At 38.0% G+C, this 19,106-nt stretch overlaps 10 non-coding genes across 10 annotated transcripts; all 10 read left to right on the top strand.

The window, feature by feature from the left end:
* The first annotated feature begins 274 nt into the window (after positions 1 to 274).
* TRNAM-CAU (transfer RNA methionine (anticodon CAU)) lies at positions 275 to 363 on the top strand. Its single transcript is given in 2 exon segments — positions 275 to 311; positions 328 to 363. It is a non-coding gene; the product is annotated as a tRNA-Met (tRNA).
* A 381-nt stretch (positions 364 to 744) lies between these two features.
* TRNAM-CAU (transfer RNA methionine (anticodon CAU)) lies at positions 745 to 833 on the top strand. Its single transcript is given in 2 exon segments — positions 745 to 781; positions 798 to 833. It is a non-coding gene; the product is annotated as a tRNA-Met (tRNA).
* An 849-nt stretch (positions 834 to 1,682) lies between these two features.
* On the top strand, positions 1,683 to 1,771 carry TRNAT-CGU (transfer RNA threonine (anticodon CGU)). Its single transcript is given in 2 exon segments — positions 1,683 to 1,719; positions 1,736 to 1,771. It is a non-coding gene; the product is annotated as a tRNA-Thr (tRNA).
* An 872-nt stretch (positions 1,772 to 2,643) lies between these two features.
* TRNAM-CAU (transfer RNA methionine (anticodon CAU)) lies at positions 2,644 to 2,732 on the top strand. Its single transcript is given in 2 exon segments — positions 2,644 to 2,680; positions 2,697 to 2,732. It is a non-coding gene; the product is annotated as a tRNA-Met (tRNA).
* Positions 2,733 to 3,580: 848 nt separating this feature from the next.
* On the top strand, positions 3,581 to 3,669 carry TRNAM-CAU (transfer RNA methionine (anticodon CAU)). Its single transcript is given in 2 exon segments — positions 3,581 to 3,617; positions 3,634 to 3,669. It is a non-coding gene; the product is annotated as a tRNA-Met (tRNA).
* A 1,340-nt stretch (positions 3,670 to 5,009) lies between these two features.
* Positions 5,010 to 5,098, top strand: TRNAM-CAU (transfer RNA methionine (anticodon CAU)). The gene is given in 2 exon segments: positions 5,010 to 5,046; positions 5,063 to 5,098. It is a non-coding gene; the product is annotated as a tRNA-Met (tRNA).
* Positions 5,099 to 6,416: 1,318 nt separating this feature from the next.
* TRNAM-CAU (transfer RNA methionine (anticodon CAU)) lies at positions 6,417 to 6,505 on the top strand. The gene is given in 2 exon segments: positions 6,417 to 6,453; positions 6,470 to 6,505. It is a non-coding gene; the product is annotated as a tRNA-Met (tRNA).
* Positions 6,506 to 7,845: 1,340 nt separating this feature from the next.
* TRNAM-CAU (transfer RNA methionine (anticodon CAU)) lies at positions 7,846 to 7,934 on the top strand. The gene is given in 2 exon segments: positions 7,846 to 7,882; positions 7,899 to 7,934. It is a non-coding gene; the product is annotated as a tRNA-Met (tRNA).
* Positions 7,935 to 13,986: 6,052 nt separating this feature from the next.
* Positions 13,987 to 14,075, top strand: TRNAM-CAU (transfer RNA methionine (anticodon CAU)). Its single transcript is given in 2 exon segments — positions 13,987 to 14,023; positions 14,040 to 14,075. It is a non-coding gene; the product is annotated as a tRNA-Met (tRNA).
* A 4,603-nt stretch (positions 14,076 to 18,678) lies between these two features.
* TRNAM-CAU (transfer RNA methionine (anticodon CAU)) lies at positions 18,679 to 18,767 on the top strand. Its single transcript is given in 2 exon segments — positions 18,679 to 18,715; positions 18,732 to 18,767. It is a non-coding gene; the product is annotated as a tRNA-Met (tRNA).
* Positions 18,768 to 19,106: the final 339 nt, after the last annotated feature.

The following is a 19,106-nucleotide window of genomic DNA, read 5'->3' as shown; positions in this document are numbered from 1 at the left end:
GGACACTAGAGCCCTGCCAGCCCCACCATTGTGGGAACCACTGCTGAATTAAAAAAACATAGTTTAAAATTTATTCGATACCCCGGAGACAAATTTTACCAGATCGCATACAAAACAACAGCCAAACTAATAAAAACAAGATGAAAACAACAAAAATGGCTTTTTTTTTCCAACACACAATTTCAAAAGTGTTTCATTCGTCTCATTAACACGAGTAGTTTTGTATAGAATGAATGCATAAGCGAACACACATGAGGAATTTGGTTTCAATCAAGCCTCAGTAGCGCAGTTGGCAGCGCGTCAGTCTCATAATCTCTGAACAGAGTAATCTGAAGGTCCTGAGTTCGATCCTCAGCTGGGGCACAGTTTCTAACTTTTCTTATATATTTCTGAAATCAATGTGTTTTTTCAAGTGTTTGTGTCGCCTAATGGTCAACACGAGGTGTTTTCTATATACAACGAATGCATACATAATCACGCAACATGCTGAAATATATTTCTACGCATCTTCCTAAGGGCCATTGACACAGCGCGTCATTATCTTCATCTATCAATACAGATTAATCTGAAAGTCCTGAGTTCAGTTCTCGAGTCTGCGGCACTCTCTCAATTTTCTTCTTTTCTAGACATTTCAGAAATGAATGTGTCCTTTCAAAAGTGTTTCATTCGTATCATTAACACGACGTCGTTTCATGTACAGCGAAGGCATACGCGAACACACATGAGGAAATTGGTTTCGATCAAGCCTCAGTAGCGCAGTTGGCAGCGCGTCAGTCTCATAATCGCTGAACAGAGTAATCTAAAGGTCCTGAGTTCGATCCTCAGCTGGGGCACAGTTTCTTAGTTTTCTTATATATTTCTGAAATCAATGTGTTTTTTCAAGTGTTTGTGTCGCCTAATGGTCAACACGAGGTGTTTTTTATATACAACGAATGCATACATAATAACGCAACATGCTGAGATATATTTCAACGCATCTTTGTTAGGACCGTTGGCACAGCGCGTCAATCTCACCATCTAGCAATATAGATTAATCTGAAAGTCCTGAGTTCAGTTTTCGTGTCTGCGGCTTTCTCTCAATTTTCTTCTTTTCTGTACATTTCTCAAATGAATGTGTCCTTTCAAAAGTGTTTCATTCGTATCATTAACACGACGAGTTTCGTGTACAGCGAAGGCATACGCGAACACACATGAGGAAATTGGTTTCGATCACGCCTCAGTAACGCAGTTGGCATCGCGTCAGTCTCATAATCTCTGAACAGAGTAATCTGAAGGTCCTGAGTTCGATCCTCAGCTGGGGCACAGTTTCTTAGTTTTCTTATATATTTCTGAAATCAATGTGTTTTTTCAAGTGTTTGTGTCGCCTAATTGTCAACACGAGGTGTTTTGTATATACAACGAATGCATAGATAATCACGCAACATGCTGAAATATATTTCTACGCATCTTCCTAAGGGCCATTGACACAGCGCGTCATGATCTTCATCTATCAATACAGATTAATCTGAAAGTCCAGAGTTCAGTTCTCGAGTCTGCGGCTCTCTCTCAATTTTCTTCTTTTCTATACATTTTTGAAATGAATGTGTCCTTTCAAAAGTGTTCCATTGGTATCATTAACACGAGGAGTTTCGTGTACAGTGAATGCATACGCGAACACACATGAGGAAATTGGTTTCGATCAAGCCTCAGTAGCGCAGTTGGCAGCGCGTCAGTCTCGTAATCTCTGAACAGAGTAATTTGAAGGCCCTGAGTTCGATCCTCAGCTGGGGCACAGTTTCTAACTTTTCTTATATATTTCTGAAATCAATGTGTTTTTTCAAGTGTTTGTGTCGCCTAATGGTCAACACGAGGTGTTTTCTATATACGACGAATGCATACATAATCACGCAACATGCTGAAATATATTTCTACGCATCTTCCTAAGGGCCATTGACACAGCGCGTCATTATCTTCATCTATCAATACAGATTAATCTGAAAGTCCTGAGTTCAGTTCTCGAGTCTGCGGCACTCTCTCAATTTTCTTCTTTTCTAGACATTTCAGAAATGAATGTGTCCTTTCAAAAGTGTTTCATTCGTATCATTAACACGACGTCGTTTCATGTACAGCGAAGGGATACGCGAACACACATGAGGAAATTGGTTTCGACCAACCCTCAGTAGCGCAGTTGGCAGCGCGTCAGTCTCATAATCGCTGAACAGAGTAATCTAAAGGTCCTGAGTTCGATCCTCAGCTGCGGCACAGTTTCTTACTTTTCTTATATATTTCTGAAATCAATGTGTTTTTTCAAGTGTTTGTGTCGCCTAATGGTCAACACGAGGTGTTTTGTATATACAACGAATGCATAGATAATCACGCAACATGCTGAAATATATTTCTACGCATCTTCCTAAGGGCCATTGATACAGCGCGTCATTATCTTCATCTATCAATACAGATTAATCTGAAAGTCCTGAGTTCAGTTCTCGAGTCTGCGGCTCTCTCTCAATTTTCTTCTTTTCTATACATTTCTGAAATGAATGTGTCCTTTCAAAAGTGTTTCATTCGTATGATTAACACGAATGTACAGTGAATAGTACAGTGAATAGTACGTGTACAGTGAATGCATACGCGAACACACATGAGGAAATTGGTTTTGATCAAGCCTCAGTAGCGCAGCTGGCAGCGCGTCAGTCTCATTATCTCTGAACAGAGTAATCTGAAGGTCCTGAGTTCGATCCTCAGCTGGGGCACAGTTTCTTAGTTTTCTTATATATTTCTGAAATCAATGTGTTTTTCAAGTGTTTGTGTCACCTAATTGTCAACACGAGGTGTTTTGTATATACAACGAATGCATAGATAATCACGCAACATGCTGAAATATATTTCTACGCATCTTCCTAAGGGCCATTGACACAGCGCGTCATTATCTTCATCTATCAACACAGATTAATCTGAAAGTCCTGAGTTCAGTTCTCGAGTCTGCGGCTCTCTCTCAATTTTCTTCTTTTCTATACATTTTTGAAATGAATGTGTCCTTTCAAAAGTATTTCATTCGTATCATTAACACGACGAGTTTCGTGTACAGCGAATGCATACGCGAACACACAAGAGGAAATTGGTTTCGATCACGCCTCAGTAGCGCAGTTGGCATCGCGTCAGTCTCATTATCTCTGAACAGAGTAATCTGAAGGTCCTGAGTTCGATCCTCAGCTGGGGCACAGTTTCTTAGTTTTCTTATATATTTCTGAAATCAATGTGTTTTTTCAAGTGTTTGTGTCGCCTAATGGTCAACACGAGGTGTTTTTTATATACAACGAATGCATACATAATAACGCAACATGCTGAGATATATTTCAACGCATCTTTGTTAGGACCGTTGGCACAGCGCGTCAATCTCACCATCTAGCAATATAGATTAATCTGAAAGTCCTGAGTTCAGTTTTCGTGTCTGCGGCTTTCTCTCAATTTTCTTCTTTTCTGTACATTTCTCAAATGAATGTGTCCTTTCAAAAGTGTTTCATTCGTATCATTAACACGAAGAGTTTCGTGTACAGCGAAGGCATACGCGAACACACATGAGGAAATTGGTTTCGATCAAGCCTCAGTAGCGCAGTTGGCAGCGCGTCAGTCTCATAATCGCTGAACAGAGTAATCTAAAGGTCCTGAGTTCGATCCTCAGCTGGGGCACAGTTTCTTACTTTTCTTATATATTTCTGAAATCAATGTGTTTTTTCAAGTGTTTGTGTCGCCTAATGGTCAACACGAGGTGTTTTGTATATACAACGAATGCATAGATAATCACGCAACATGCTGAAATATATTTCTACGCATCTTCCTAAGGGCCATTGATACAGCGCGTCATTATCTTCATCTATCAATACAGATTAATCTGAAAGTCCTGAGTTCAGTTCTCGAGTCTGCGGCTCTCTCTCAATTTTCTTCTTTTCTATACATTTCTGAAATGAATGTGTCCTTTCAAAAGTGTTTCGTTCGTATGATTAACACGAATGTACAGTGAATAGTACAGTGAATAGTACGTGTACAGTGAATGCATACGCGAACACACATGAGGAAATTGGTTTTGATCAAGCCTCAGTAGCGCAGCTGGCAGCGCGTCAGTCTCATAATCGCTGAACAGAGTAATCTAAAGGTCCTGAGTTCGATCCTCAGCTGGGGCACAGTTTCTTACTTTTCTTATATATTTCTGAAATCAATGTGTTTTTTCAAGTGTTTGTGTCGCCTAATGGTCAACACGAGGTGTTTTCTATATACAACGAATGCATACATAATCACGCAACATGCTGAAATATATTTCTACGCATCTTCCTAAGGGCCATTGACACAGCGCGTCATTATCTTCATCTATCAATACAGATTAATCTGAAAGTCCTGAGTTCAGTTCTCGAGTCTGGGGCTCTCTCTCAATTTTCTTCTTTTCTATACATTTCTGAAATGAATGTGTCCTTTCAATAGTGTTTCATTCGTATCATTAACAAGACGAGTTTCATGTACAGTGAATGCATACGCGAACACACATGAGGAAATTGGTTTCGATCAAGCCTCAGTAGCGCAGTTGGCAGCGCGTCAGTCTCATAATCTTTGAACAGAGTAATCTGAAGGTCCTGACTTCGATCCTCAGCTGGGGCACAGTTTCTTAGTTTTCTTATATATTTCTGAAATCAATGTGTTTTTTCAAGTGTTTGTGTCGCCTAATGGTCAACACGAGGTGTTTTGTATATACAACGAATGCATACATAATCACGCAACATGCTGAAATATATTTCTACGCATCTTCCTGAGGGCCATTGACACAGCGCGTCATTATCTTCATCTATCAATACAGATTAATCTGAAAGTCCTGAGTTCAGTTCTCGAGTCTGCGGCTCTCTCTCAATTTTCTTCTTTTCTATACATTTCTGAAATGAATGTGTCCTTTCAATAGTGTTTCATTCGTATCATTAACAAGACGAGTTTCATGTACAGTGAATGCATACGCGAACACACATGAGGAAATTGGTTTCGATCAAGCCTCAGTAGCGCAGTTGGCAGCGCGTCAGTCTCATAATCGCTGAACAGAGTAATCTGAAGGTCCTGAGTTCGATCCTCAGCTGGGGCACAGTTTCTTAGTTTTCTTATATATTTCTGAAATCAATGTGTTTTTTCAAGTGTTTGTGTCGCCTAATGGTCAACACGAGGTGTTTTTTATATACAACGAATGCATACATAATAACGCAACATGCTGAGATATATTTCAACGCATCTTTGTTAGGACCGTTGGCACAGCGCGTCAATCTCACCATCTAGCAATATAGATTAATCTGAAAGTCCTGAGTTCAGTTTTCGTGTCTGCGGCTTTCTCTCAATTTTCTTCTTTTCTGTACATTTCTCAAATGAATGTGTCCTTTCAAAAGTGTTTCATTCGTATCATTAACACGAAGAGTTTCGTGTACAGCGAAGGCATACGCGAACACACATGAGGAAATTGGTTTCGATCAAGCCTCAGTAGCGCAGTTGGCAGCGCGTCAGTCTCATAATCGCTGAACAGAGTAATCTAAAGGTCCTGACTTCGATCCTCAGCTGGGGCACAGTTTCTTACTTTTCTTATATATTTCTGAAATCAATGTGTTTTTTCAAGTGTTTGTGTCGCCTAATGGTCAACACGAGGTGTTTTCTATATACAACGAATGCATACATAATCACGCAACATGCTGAAATATATTTCTACGCATCTTCCTAAGGGCCATTGACACAGCGCGTCATTATCTTCATCTATCAATACAGATTAATCTGAAAGTCCTGAGTTCAGTTCTCGAGTCTGGGGCTCTCTCTCAATTTTCTTCTTTTCTATACATTTCTGAAATGAATGTGTCCTTTCAATAGTGTTTCATTCGTATCATTAACAAGACGAGTTTCATGTACAGTGAATGCATACGCGAACACACATGAGGAAATTGGTTTCGATCAAGCCTCAGTAGCGCAGTTGGCAGCGCGTCAGTCTCATAATCTTTGAACAGAGTAATCTGAAGGTCCTGACTTCGATCCTCAGCTGGGGCACAGTTTCTTAGTTTTCTTATATATTTCTGAAATCAATGTGTTTTTTCAAGTGTTTGTGTCGCCTAATGGTCAACACGAGGTGTTTTGTATATACAACGAATGCATACATAATCACGCAACATGCTGAAATATATTTCTACGCATCTTCCTGAGGGCCATTGACACAGCGCGTCATTATCTTCATCTATCAATACAGATTAATCTGAAAGTCCTGAGTTCAGTTCTCGAGTCTGCGGCTCTCTCTCAATTTTCTTCTTTTCTATACATTTCTGAAATGAATGTGTCCTTTCAATAGTGTTTCATTCGTATCATTAACAAGACGAGTTTCATGTACAGTGAATGCATACGCGAACACACATGAGGAAATTGGTTTCGATCAAGCCTCAGTAGCGCAGTTGGCAGCGCGTCAGTCTCATTATCTCTGAACAGAGTAATCTGAAGGTCCTGAGTTCGATCCTCAGCTGGGGCACAGTTTCTTAGTTTTCTTATATATTTCTGAAATCAATGTGTTTTTTCAAGTGTTTGTGTCGCCTAATTGTCAACACGAGGTGTTTTGTATATGCAACGAATGCATAGATAATCACGCAACATGCTGAAATATATTTCTACGCATCTTCCTAAGGGCCATTGACACAGCGCGTCATTATCTTCATCTATGAATACAGATTAATCTGAAAGTCCTGAGTTCAGTTCTCGAGTCTGCGGCTCTCTCTCAATTTTCTTCTTTTCTATACATTTTTGAAATGAATGTGTCCTTTCAAAAGTGTTTCATTCGTATCATTAACACGACGAGTTTCGTGTACAGCGAATGCATACGCGAACACACAAGAGGAAATTGGTTTCGATCACGCCTCAGTAGCGCAGTTGGCATCGCGTCAGTCTCATTATCTCTGAACAGAGTAATCTGAAGGTCCTGAGTTCGATCCTCAGCTGGGGCACAGTTTCTTAGTTTTCTTATATATTTCTGAAATCAATGTGTTTTTTCAAGTGTTTGTGTCGCCTAATGGTCAACACGAGGTGTTTTTTATATACAACGAATGCATACATAATAACGCAACATGCTGAGATATATTTCAACGCATCTTTGTTAGGACCGTTGGCACAGCGCGTCAATCTCACCATCTAGCAATATAGATTAATCTGAAAGTCCTGAGTTCAGTTTTCGTGTCTGCGGCTTTCTCTCAATTTTCTTCTTTTCTGTACATTTCTCAAATGAATGTGTCCTTTCAAAAGTGTTTCATTCGTATCATTAACAAGACGAGTTTCATGTACAGCGAATGCATACGCGAACACACATGAGGAAATTGGTTTCGGTCAAGCCTCAGTAGCGCAGTTGGCAGCGCGTCAGTCTCATAATCCTTGAACAGAGTAATCTGAAGGTCCTGTGTTCGATCCTCAGCTGGGGCACAGTTTCTTACTTTTCTTATATATTTCTGAAATCAATGTGTTTTTTCAAGTGTGTGTGTCGCCTAATGGTCAACACGAGGTGTTTTCTATATACAACGAATGCATAGATAATCACGCAACATGCTGAAATATATTTCTACGCATCTTCCTAAGGGCCATTGACACAGCGCGTCATTATCTTCATCTATCAATACAGATTAATCTGGAAGTCCTGAGTTCAGTTCCCGAGTCTGCGGCTCTCTCTCAATTTTCTTCTTTTCTATACATTTCTGAAATGAATGTGTCCTTTCAAAAGTGTTTCATTCGTATGATTAACACGAATGTACAGTGAATAGTACAGTGAATAGTACGTGTACAGTGAATGCATACGCGAACACACATGAGGAAATTGGTTTCGATCAAGCCTCAGTAGCGCAGCTGGCAGCGCGTCAGTCTCATTATCTCTGAACAGAGTAATCTGAAGGTCCTGAGTTCGATCCTCAGCTGGGGCACAGTTTCTTAGTTTTCTTATATATTTCTGAAATCAATGTGTTTTTTCAAGTGTTTGTGTCGCCTAATTGTCAACACGAGGTGTTTTGTATATACAACGAATGCATAGATAATCACGTTCATTGATAGAGAAATAGATTGTCTTGTACTGTGCACTCTGGATGATCTCCGAAATTTTTTATACCCGAAATGTGATTTATCTTGCCCAAAACTACAATTTAACATACTCCATTACAATATACGTAGCCTACGAACAAATTTTGACGAATTAATTTTAACTTTAACACCTGTGTTGAAATATATAGATGTCTTGGTTTTAAGTGAAATATGGGTTTATGAAAATGAGATTGCTTTGTACAATATCCCCAATTTTTCAAAATTTTTTCAGTGTCGTAATGAAAATAGATCTGGAGGAGTTATGGTTTTTGCAAAAAAATCACTCAATTTCAATCAAATCACCTTTGTAACTATGCAAACCGCTGAATATGTTGTAATTTATAGTGATCTCTTGGAATTGTTGGTTTTTAGTGCATATAGATCTCATGCGTTCTCCTCTGACTGTTTTGTATCTGAAATTAGTCCGATTTTACAAACACTTAAATATCGGAATGTTGTTCTGATTGGTGATATAAATATAGATTTATTGAATGTTAATGATAACGTTGTCATTGATTATCTTGATTTTCTCTATGGTATTGGTTTCCAATGTTTCATCAATAACATAACCAGATCATATTCTAATGGCAGTGGATCATGTATTGACCACGTTTTCATCAGAATGAGCAGAAACATGGAATGTGTTAATTCATTTGTTTTCCAATCTAGTTTGACTGATCATTATGCAATTGGTTGTAAATTAAATTTTATTAACAATACTTACAATTCCAATAAATTGAGAAAGAAATTTATGTCTGTTGATTACCAAAATATTACTGATTACTTAAACAATTATGAATTTGCATATGTAGAAAGTGATCCCAATATTTCATTTGACTCTTTTCTCAAAACTCTTGAAATTATCACTATGAATCATACTAAATGCTTTAATAAACCGAAAAACAGAAAAAAAAATAGTTGGGTTACAAAGGAGGTTTTGGATCTTGTAAAACTAAAACAAAGTCTCTATTTTAAATGTAAAAAATTTCCATTTGATGTCTTGGTGAACATTGCATATAAATCGGTTACTTCTTGTGTTAAAATGAAAGTTACTGAAGCAAAAAATAAATTTTTTCTTCATGAATTTAATAAATGCCATACATCACAACAACAATGGAAATTTGTAAATAAAATATTAGGTACCGATGGGCCAAAACAATCTTTGCCTATGGGAAGGGATCCAATTTTAACTTTAAATAATATTAATACCCATTTCATCACGATGTCGGGTGGAAATAACTCTTCATATCAAAATTATGTTCCTGCCTATTCAATTAACAATAACTCTCAATCAATGTTTTTTTCTGAAATAAGTTATACTGAGGTCTCGAATATTATATTTGATATATCTCGAGGTAAAAATTGTTCTAACATTATTAATTCAAAGATACTAAGAGTGCTTCCAAATAATGTGGTTTCTTATATGACCCAACTTTTTAATGACTGCATTAAATACTCTATTTTTCCTGATGTTTTAAAAATTGCAAATGTTACACCAGTTTACAAATCAGGAGATGTGAATGTTTTTAACAACTATAGAGCAATATCTGTTCTTCCAACATTTTCGAAAGTGTTTGAGACCATCATAAAAATCCGAGTATTTGACTTCCTTAACAAAACAAAATTCTTTTCTGATAATCAGCATGGGTTTCTACCTAAAAAAAATACTGAAACAGCATTATTAACTTTTACTCAATTTGTCTATGAAAACGTTGATAAATCCCACAAAGTAATAGCAATATTCTTGGATATAAGAAAAGCTTTTGATTCAATAAATCACGATATTCTCCTTTCGAAAATGTATTCAATTGGCATCAGGGGTGGTACACACGATTTGATGAAATCATACTTGGAAAATAGAATCCAAAGAGTCAGATGTTCAAGTTTCTACAGTTCTCCTTTAATAATTAAAAGGGGAGTCCCTCAGGGCTCAGTTTTAGGTCCCTTATTGTTTCAAATATTCATAAATGACTTTTGCGACATTGATATTTTTGGTAAAATTATCTGCTTCGCAGATGATACGGTGGTCATGTATGCAAGTAATGATCCACTAGAGGTATTGAACCAAAAAATAAATGAAGATCTTTTAAAAATTCGGAATTGGTTTCTTATTAATGATCTGGAAATTAATATTGAAAAGAGCAAATACATGAAATTTTCCCTACGAGATAATTCTCCTGACCCTATTCAATTGATATACCATACTAACCAATGTAATCTCACTTCATGTTCATGTAACTGTCTTAAAGCTGTCAAGAGTATTAAATATCTCGGCCTCTATTTCGATAATAATTTAAAATGGAAATCACACGTAAACTTTCTACATAAAAAATTGAGGTACATGATTTTCAAGTTTTTTCATCTCAGAAGTCAGGTTAATAAAGTGTTCATCAGAAATTTGTATTTTTCGTGGTTTCAATCACACATATATTACGGTCTTTGTATATATGGTGGAGATTACAATAGTAATATTCGTCCTATAATTAATCTACAAAAAAAAGTAATTCGACTAATATATAATGACTATAACACCCAGTCTAATATTCTTTTCCGTAATGCTGACGTCTTAACTGTTCGTCAGCTGTACTTGCTAAAAGTTACAATTACTCTGTACAAAAAACAATACCATTTGCCCATGCGCACTACAGTAAATCCACGTAGACCAAATTGTATTTTTTCTATTCCACATGCACACAAAGATATTTTGCAAAAACACTTCATTTTCATAGCGCCAAGGTTCTTCAATTCAATACCTTATGAAATGCAAACAATTACAAATCTGCCTCATTTCAAAAGAAAACTTAAAGAATATCTTCACTCAATAAATGATATTGAAATTTATTTTCACATAGCTCCATAACTGCAAATCTTATTAATCCCTTTTTATGTGTAATTAAAGTAGCACTCCGAAAGCCAGCCACAATATGTACATGTATATACACACACACATTTCTTCCCTCCCCCTTTTTCTTTTTTACTTCAATGTAATGAACACATTAAAAATATTTACTAATTAATTTCGAAATACTTGTACTACTAATTAACTTGATTTTGTATTTATGATTATTTTTGTGTTTGAATTTATGTATATATATATATATTTTTTCCCATGAAACGTTGTATCAGTTTTTAATTTTTTTTTTTTCATGATCATAACCCCAGTATTGGCAGCCATTTGCCTCTTGGGTAGTGTTATTTTTGCGAATGTAACTGTTATTTAATAAAATAAATTGAAATTGAAATTGAAACATGCTGAAATATATTTCTACGCATCTTCCTAAGGGCCATTGACACAGCGCGTCATTATCTTCATCTATCAATACAGATTAATCTGAAAGTCCTGAGTTGAGTTTTCGTGTCTGCGGCTTTCTCTCAATTTTCTTCTTTTCTGTACATTTCTCAAATGAATGCGTCCTTTCAAAAGTGTTTCATTCGTATCATTAACACGAAGAGTTTCGTGTACAGCGAATGCATACGCGAACACACATGAGGAAATTGGTTTCGATCACGCCTCAGTAACGCAGTTGGCATCGCGTCAGTCTCATAATCTCTGAACAGAGTAATCTGAAGGTCCTGAGTTCGATCCTCAGCTGGGGCACAGTTTCTTACTTTTCTTATATATTTCTGAAATCAATGTGTTTTTTCAAGTGTTTGTGTCGCCTAATGGTCAACACGAGGTGTTTTGTATATACAACGAATGCATAGATAATCACGCAACATGCTGAAATATATTTCTACGCATCTTCCTAAGGGCCATTGATACAGCGCGTCATTATCTTCATCTATCAATACAGATTAATCTGAAAGTCCTGAGTTCAGTTCTCGAGTCTGCGGCTCTCTCTCAATTTTCTTCTTTTCTATACATTTCTGAAATGAATGTGTCCTTTCAAAAGTGTTTCATTCGTATCATTAACAAGACGAGTTTCATGTACAGCGAATGCATACGCGAACACACATGAGGAAATTGGTTTCGGTCAAGCCTCAGTAGCGCAGTTGGCAGCGCGTCAGTCTCATAATCCTTGAACAGAGTAATCTGAAGGTCCTGTGTTCGATCCTCAGCTGGGGCACAGTTTCTTACTTTTCTTATATATTTCTGAAATCAATGTGTTTTTTCAAGTGTTTGTGTCGCCTAATGGTCAACACGAGGTGTTTTCTATATACAACGAATGCATAGATAATCACGCAACATGCTGAAATATATTTCTACGCATCTTCCTAAGGGCCATTGACACAGCGCGTCATTATCTTCATCTATCAATACAGATTAATCTGAAAGTCCTGAGTTCAGTTCCCGAGTCTGCGGCTCTCTCTCAATTTTCTTCTTTTCAATACATTTTTGAAATGAATTTGCCCTTTCAAAAGTGTTTCATTCGTATGATTAACACGAATGTACAGTGAATAGTACAGTGAATAGTACGGGTACAGTGAATGCATACGCGAACACACAAGAGGAAATTGGTTTCGATCAAGCCTCAGTAGCGCAGTTGGCATCGCGTCCGTCTCATTATCTCTGAACAGAGTAATCTGAAGGTCCTGAGTTCGATCCTCAGCTGGGGCACAGTTTCTTAGTTTTCTTATATATTTCTGAAATCAATGTGTTTTTTCAAGTGTTTGTGTCGCCTAATGGTCAACACGAGGTGTTTTCTATACACAACGAATACATACATGATCACGCAACATGCTGAGATGTATTTCAACGCATCTCTGTTAGGACCGTTGGCACAGCGCGTCAATCTCACCATCTAGCAATATAGATTAATCTGAAAGTCCTGAGTTCAGTTTTCGTGTCTGCGGCTTTCTCTCAATTTTCTTCTTTTCTGTACATTTCTCAAATGAATGTGTCCTTTCAAAAGTGTTTCATTCGTATCATTAACACGAAGAGTTTCGTGTACAGCGAATGCATACGCGAACACACATGAGGAAATTGGTTTCGATCACGCCTCAGTAACGCAGTTGGCATCGCGTCAGTCTCATAATCTCTGAACAGAGTAATCTGAAGGTCCTGAGTTCGATCCTCAGCTGGGGCACAGTTTCTTACTTTTCTTATATATTTCTGAAATCAATGTGTTTTTTCAAGTGTTTGTGTCGCCTAATGGTCAACACGAGGTGTTTTGTATATACAACGAATGCATAGATAATCACGCAACATGCTGAAATATATTTCTACGCATCTTCCTAAGGGCCATTGATACAGCGCGTCATTATCTTCATCTATCAATACAGATTAATCTGAAAGTCCTGAGTTCAGTTCTCGAGTCTGCGGCTCTCTCTCAATTTTCTTCTTTTCTATACATTTCTGAAATGAATGTGTCCTTTCAAAAGTGTTTCATTCGTATCATTAACAAGACGAGTTTCATGTACAGCGAATGCATACGCGAACACACATGAGGAAATTGGTTTCGGTCAAGCCTCAGTAGCGCAGTTGGCAGCGCGTCAGTCTCATAATCCTTGAACAGAGTAATCTGAAGGTCCTGTGTTCGATCCTCAGCTGGGGCACAGTTTCTTACTTTTCTTATATATTTCTGAAATCAATGTGTTTTTTCAAGTGTTTGTGTCGCCTAATGGTCAACACGAGGTGTTTTCTATATACAACGAATGCATAGATAATCACGCAACATGCTGAAATATATTTCTACGCATCTTCCTAAGGGCCATTGACACAGCGCGTCATTATCTTCATCTATCAATACAGATTAATCTGAAAGTCCTGAGTTCAGTTCCCGAGTCTGCGGCTCTCTCTCAATTTTCTTCTTTTCAATACATTTTTGAAATGAATTTGCCCTTTCAAAAGTGTTTCATTCGTATGATTAACACGAATGTACAGTGAATAGTACAGTGAATAGTACGGGTACAGTGAAGGCATACGCGAACACATATGAGGATATTGTTTTCGATCAAGCCTCAGTAGCGCAGTTGGCAGCGCGTCAGTCTCATAATCTCTGAACAGAGTAATCTGAAGGTCCTGAGTTCGATCCTCAGCTGGGGCACAGTTTCTTAGTTTTCTTATATATTTCTGAAATCAATGTGTTTTTTCAAGTGTTTGTGTCGCCTAATGGTCAACACGAGGTGTTTTCTATACACAACGAATACATACATGATCACGCAACATGCTGAGATATATTTCAACGCATCTTTGTTAGGACCGTTGGCACAGCGCGTCAATCTCACCATCTAGCAATATAGATTAATCTGAAAGTCCTGAGTTCAGTTTTCGTGTCTGCGGCTTTCTCTCAATTTTCTTCTTTTCTGTACATTTCTCAAATGAATGTGTCCTTTCAAAAGTGTTTCATTCGTATCATTAACACGAAGAGTTTCGTGTACAGCGAATGCATACGCGAACACACATGAGGAAATTGGTTTCGATCACGCCTCAGTAACGCAGTTGGCATCGCGTCAGTCTCATAATCTCTGAACAGAGTAATCTGAAGGTCCTGAGTTCGATCCTCAGCTGGGGCACAGTTTCTTACTTTTCTTATATATTTCTGAAATCAATGTGTTTTTTCAAGTGTTTGTGTCGCCTAATGGTCAACACGAGGTGTTTTGTATATACAACGAATGCATAGATAATCACGCAACATGATGAAATATATTTCTACGCATCTTCCTAAGGGCCATTGACACAGCGCGTCATTATCTTCATCTATCAATACAGATTAATCTGAAAGTCCTGAGTTCAGTTCTCGAGTCTGCGGCTCTCTCTCAATTTTCTTCTTTTCTATACATTTTTGAAATGATTGTGTCCTTTCAAAAGTGTTTCATTCGTATCATTAACACGACGAGTTTCGTGTACAGCGAATGCATACGCGAACACACAAGAGGAAATTGGTTTCGATCACGCCTCAGTAGCGCAGTTGGCATCGCGTCAGTCTCATTATCTCTGAACAGAGTAATCTGAAGGTCCTGAGTTCGATCCTCAGCTGGGGCACAGTTTCTTAGTTTTCTTATATATTTCTGAAATCAATGTGTTTTTTCAAGTGTTTGTGTCGGCTAATGGTCAACACGAGGTGTTTTCTATATACAACGAATGCATAGATAATCACGCAACATGATGAAATATATTTCTACGCATCTTCCTAAGGGCCATTGACACAGCGCGTCATTATCTTCATCTATCAATACAGATTAATCTGAAAGTCCTGAGTTCAGTTCTCGAGTCTGCGGCTCTCTCTCAATTTTCTTCTTTTCTATACATTTCTGAAATGAATGTCTCCTTTCAAAAGTGTTTCATTCGTATCATTAACACGACGAGTTTCGTGCACAGTGAATGCATACGCGAACACACATGAGGAAATTGGTTTTAATCAAGCCTCAATAGCGCTGTTGGCAGCGCGTCAGTCTCATAATATCTGAACAGAGTAATCTGAAGGTCCTGAGTTCGATCCTCAGCTGGGGCACAGTTTCTTACTTTTCTTATATATTTCTGAAATCAATGTGTTTTTTCAAGTGTTTGTGTCGCCTAATGGTCAACACGAGGTGTTTTCTATATACAACGAATGCATTCATAATCACGCAACATGCTGAAATATATTTCTACGCATCTTCCTAAGGGCCATTGACACAGCGCGTCATTATCTTCATCTATCAATACAGATTAATCTGAAAGTTCTGAGTATCAGTTCTCGAGTCTGCGGCTCTCTCTCAATTTTCTTCTTTTCTATACATTTCTGAAATGAATTTGTCCTTTCAAAAGTGTTTCATTCGTATCATTAACACGACGAGTTTCGTGTACAGTGAATGCATACGCGAACACACATGAGGAAATTGGTGTCGATCAAGCCTCAGTAGCGCAGTTGGCAGCGCGTCAGTCTCATAATCTCTGAATAGAGTAATCTGAATGTCCTGAGTTCGATCCTGAGCTGGGGCACAGTTTCTTACTTTTCTTATATATTTCTGAAATCAATGTGTTTTTTCAAGTGTTTGTGTCGCCTAATGGTCAACACGAGGTGTTTTCTATATACAACGAATGCATACATAATCACGCAACATGCTGAAATATATTTCTACGCATCTTCCTAAGGGCCATTGACACAGCGCGTCATTATCTTCATCTATCAATACAGATTAATGTGAAAGTCCTGAGTTTAGTTCTCGAGTCTGCGGCTCTCTCTCAATTTTCTTCTTTTCTATACATTTCTGAAATGAATGTGTCCTTTCAAAAGTGTTTCATTCGTATCATTAACACGACGAGTTTCGTGTACAGTGAATGCATACGCGAACACACATGACGAAATTGCTTTTGATCAAGCCTCAGTAACGCAGTTGGCAACGCGTCAGTTTCATAATCTCTGAACAGAGTAATCTGAAGGTCCTGAGTTCGATCCTCAGCTGGGGCACAGTTTCTTACTTTTCTTATATATTTCTGAAATCAATGTGTTTTTTCAAGTGTTTGTGTCGCCTAATGGTCAACACGAGGTGTTTTGTATATACAACGAATGCATAGATAATCACGCAACATGATGAAATATATTTCTACGCATCTTCCTAAGGGCCATTGACACAGCGCGTCATTATCTTCATCTATCAATACAGATTAATCTGAAAGTCCTGAGTTCAGTTCTCGAGTCTGCGGCTCTCTCTCAATTTTCTTCTTTTCTATACATTTTTGAAATGATTGTGTCCTTTCAAAAGTGTTTCATTCGTATCATTAACACGACGAGTTTCGTGTACAGCGAATGCATACGCGAACACACAAGAGGAAATTGGTTTCGATCACGCCTCAGTAGCGCAGTTGGCATCGCGTCAGTCTCATTATCTCTGAACAGAGTAATCTGAAGGTCCTGAGTTCGATCCTCAGCTGGGGCACAGTTTCTTAGTTTTCTTATATATTTCTGAAATCAATGTGTTTTTTCAAGTGTTTGTGTCGGCTAATGGTCAACACGAGGTGTTTTCTATATACAACGAATGCATAGATAATCACGCAACATGATGAAATATATTTCTACGCATCTTCCTAAGGGCCATTGACACAGCGCGTCATTATCTTCATCTATCAATACAGATTAATCTGAAAGTCCTGAGTTCAGTTCTCGAGTCTGCGGCTCTCTCTCAATTTTCTTCTTTTCTATACATTTCTGAAATGAATGTCTCCTTTCAAAAGTGTTTCATTCGTATCATTAACACGACGAGTTTCGTGCACAGTGAATGCATACGCGAACACACATGAGGAAATTGGTTTTAATCAAGCCTCAATAGCGCTGTTGGCAGCGCGTCAGTCTCATAATATCTGAACAGAGTAATCTGAAGGTCCTGAGTTCGATCCTCAGCTGGGGCACAGTTTCTTACTTTTCTTATATATTTCTGAAATCAATGTGTTTTTTCAAGTGTTTGTGTCGCCTAATGGTCAACACGAGGTGTTTTCTATATACAACGAATGCATTCATAATCACGCAACATGCTGAAATATATTTCTACGCATCTTCCTAAGGGCCATTGACACAGCGCGTCATTATCTTCATCTATCAATACAGATTAATCTGAAAGTTCTGAGTATCAGTTCTCGAGTCTGCGGCTCTCTCTCAATTTTCTTCTTTTCTATACATTTCTGAAATGAATTTGTCCTTTCAAAAGTGTTTCATTCGTATCATTAACACGACGAGTTTCGTGTACAGTGAATGCATACGCGAACACACATGAGGAAATTGGTGTCGATCAAGCCTCAGTAGCGCAGTTGGCAGCGCGTCAGTCTCATAATCTCTGAATAGAGTAATCTGAAGGTCCTGAGTTCGATCCTGAGCTGGGGCACAGTTTCTTACTTTTCTTATATATTTCTGAAATCAATGTGTTTTTTCAAGTGTTTGTGTCGCCTAATGGTCAACACGAGGTGTTTTCTATATACAAGGAATGCATACATAATCACGCAACATGCTGAAATATATTTCTACGCATCTTCCTAAGGGCCATTGACACAGCGCGTCATTATCTTCATCTATCAATACAGATTAATCTGAAAGTCCTGAGTTCAGTTCTCGAGTCCGCGGCTCTCTCTCAATTTTCTTCTTTTCTATACATTTCTGAAATGAATGTGTCCTTTCAAAAGTGTTTCATTCGTATCATTAACACGACGAGTTTCGTGTACAGTGAATGCATACGCGAACACACATGACGAAATTGCTTTTGATCAAGCCTCAGTAACGCAGTTGGCAACGCGTCAGTTTCATAATCTCTGAACAGAGTAATATGAAGGTCCTGAGTTCGATCCTCAGCTGGGGCACAGTTTCTTACTTTTCTTATATATTTCTGAAATCAATGTGTTTTTTCAAGTGTTTGTGTCGCCTAATGGTCAACACGAGGTGTTTTCTATATACAACGAATGCATACATAATCACGCAACATGCTGAAATATATTTCTACGCATCTTCCTAAGGGCCATTGACACAGCGCGTCATTATCTTCATCTATCAATACAGATTAATGTGAAAGTCCTGAGTTTAGTTCTCGAGTCTGCGGCTCTCTCTCAATTTTCTTCTTTTCTATACATTTCTGAAATGAATGTGTCCTTTCAAAAGTGTTTCATTCGTATCATTAACACGAGGAGTTTCGTGTACAGTGAAGGCATACGCGAACACATATGAGGATATTGTTTTCGATCAAGCCTCAGTAGCGCAGTTGGCAGCGCGTCAGTCTCATAATCTCTGAACAGAGTAATCTGAAGGTCCTGAGTTCGATCCTCAGCAGGGGCACAGTTTCTTACTTTTCTTATAAATTTCTGAAATCAATGTGTTTTTTCAAGTGTTTGTGTCGCCTAATGGTCAACACGAGGTGTTTTGTATATACAACGAATGCATAGATAATCACGCAACATGATGAAATATATTTCTACGCATCTTCCTAAGGGCCATTGACACAGCGCGTCATTATCTTCATCTATCAATACAGATTAATCTGAAAGTCCTGAGTTCAGTTCTCGAGTCTGCGGCTCTCTCTCAATTTTCTTCTTTTCTATACATTTTTGAAATGATTGTGTCCTTTCAAAAGTGTTTCATTCGTATCATTAACACGACGAGTTTCGTGTACAGCGA

Source organism: Pholcus phalangioides, unplaced genomic scaffold (genome assembly GCF_987345545.1).
Source record: "Pholcus phalangioides strain wild (caught in Gottingen) unplaced genomic scaffold, Ppha-v1.0 ptg000017l_1, whole genome shotgun sequence".
Taxonomy (NCBI): domain Eukaryota; kingdom Metazoa; phylum Arthropoda; class Arachnida; order Araneae; family Pholcidae; genus Pholcus; species Pholcus phalangioides.
This window is presented reverse-complemented; position numbering and strand designations above follow the sequence as displayed.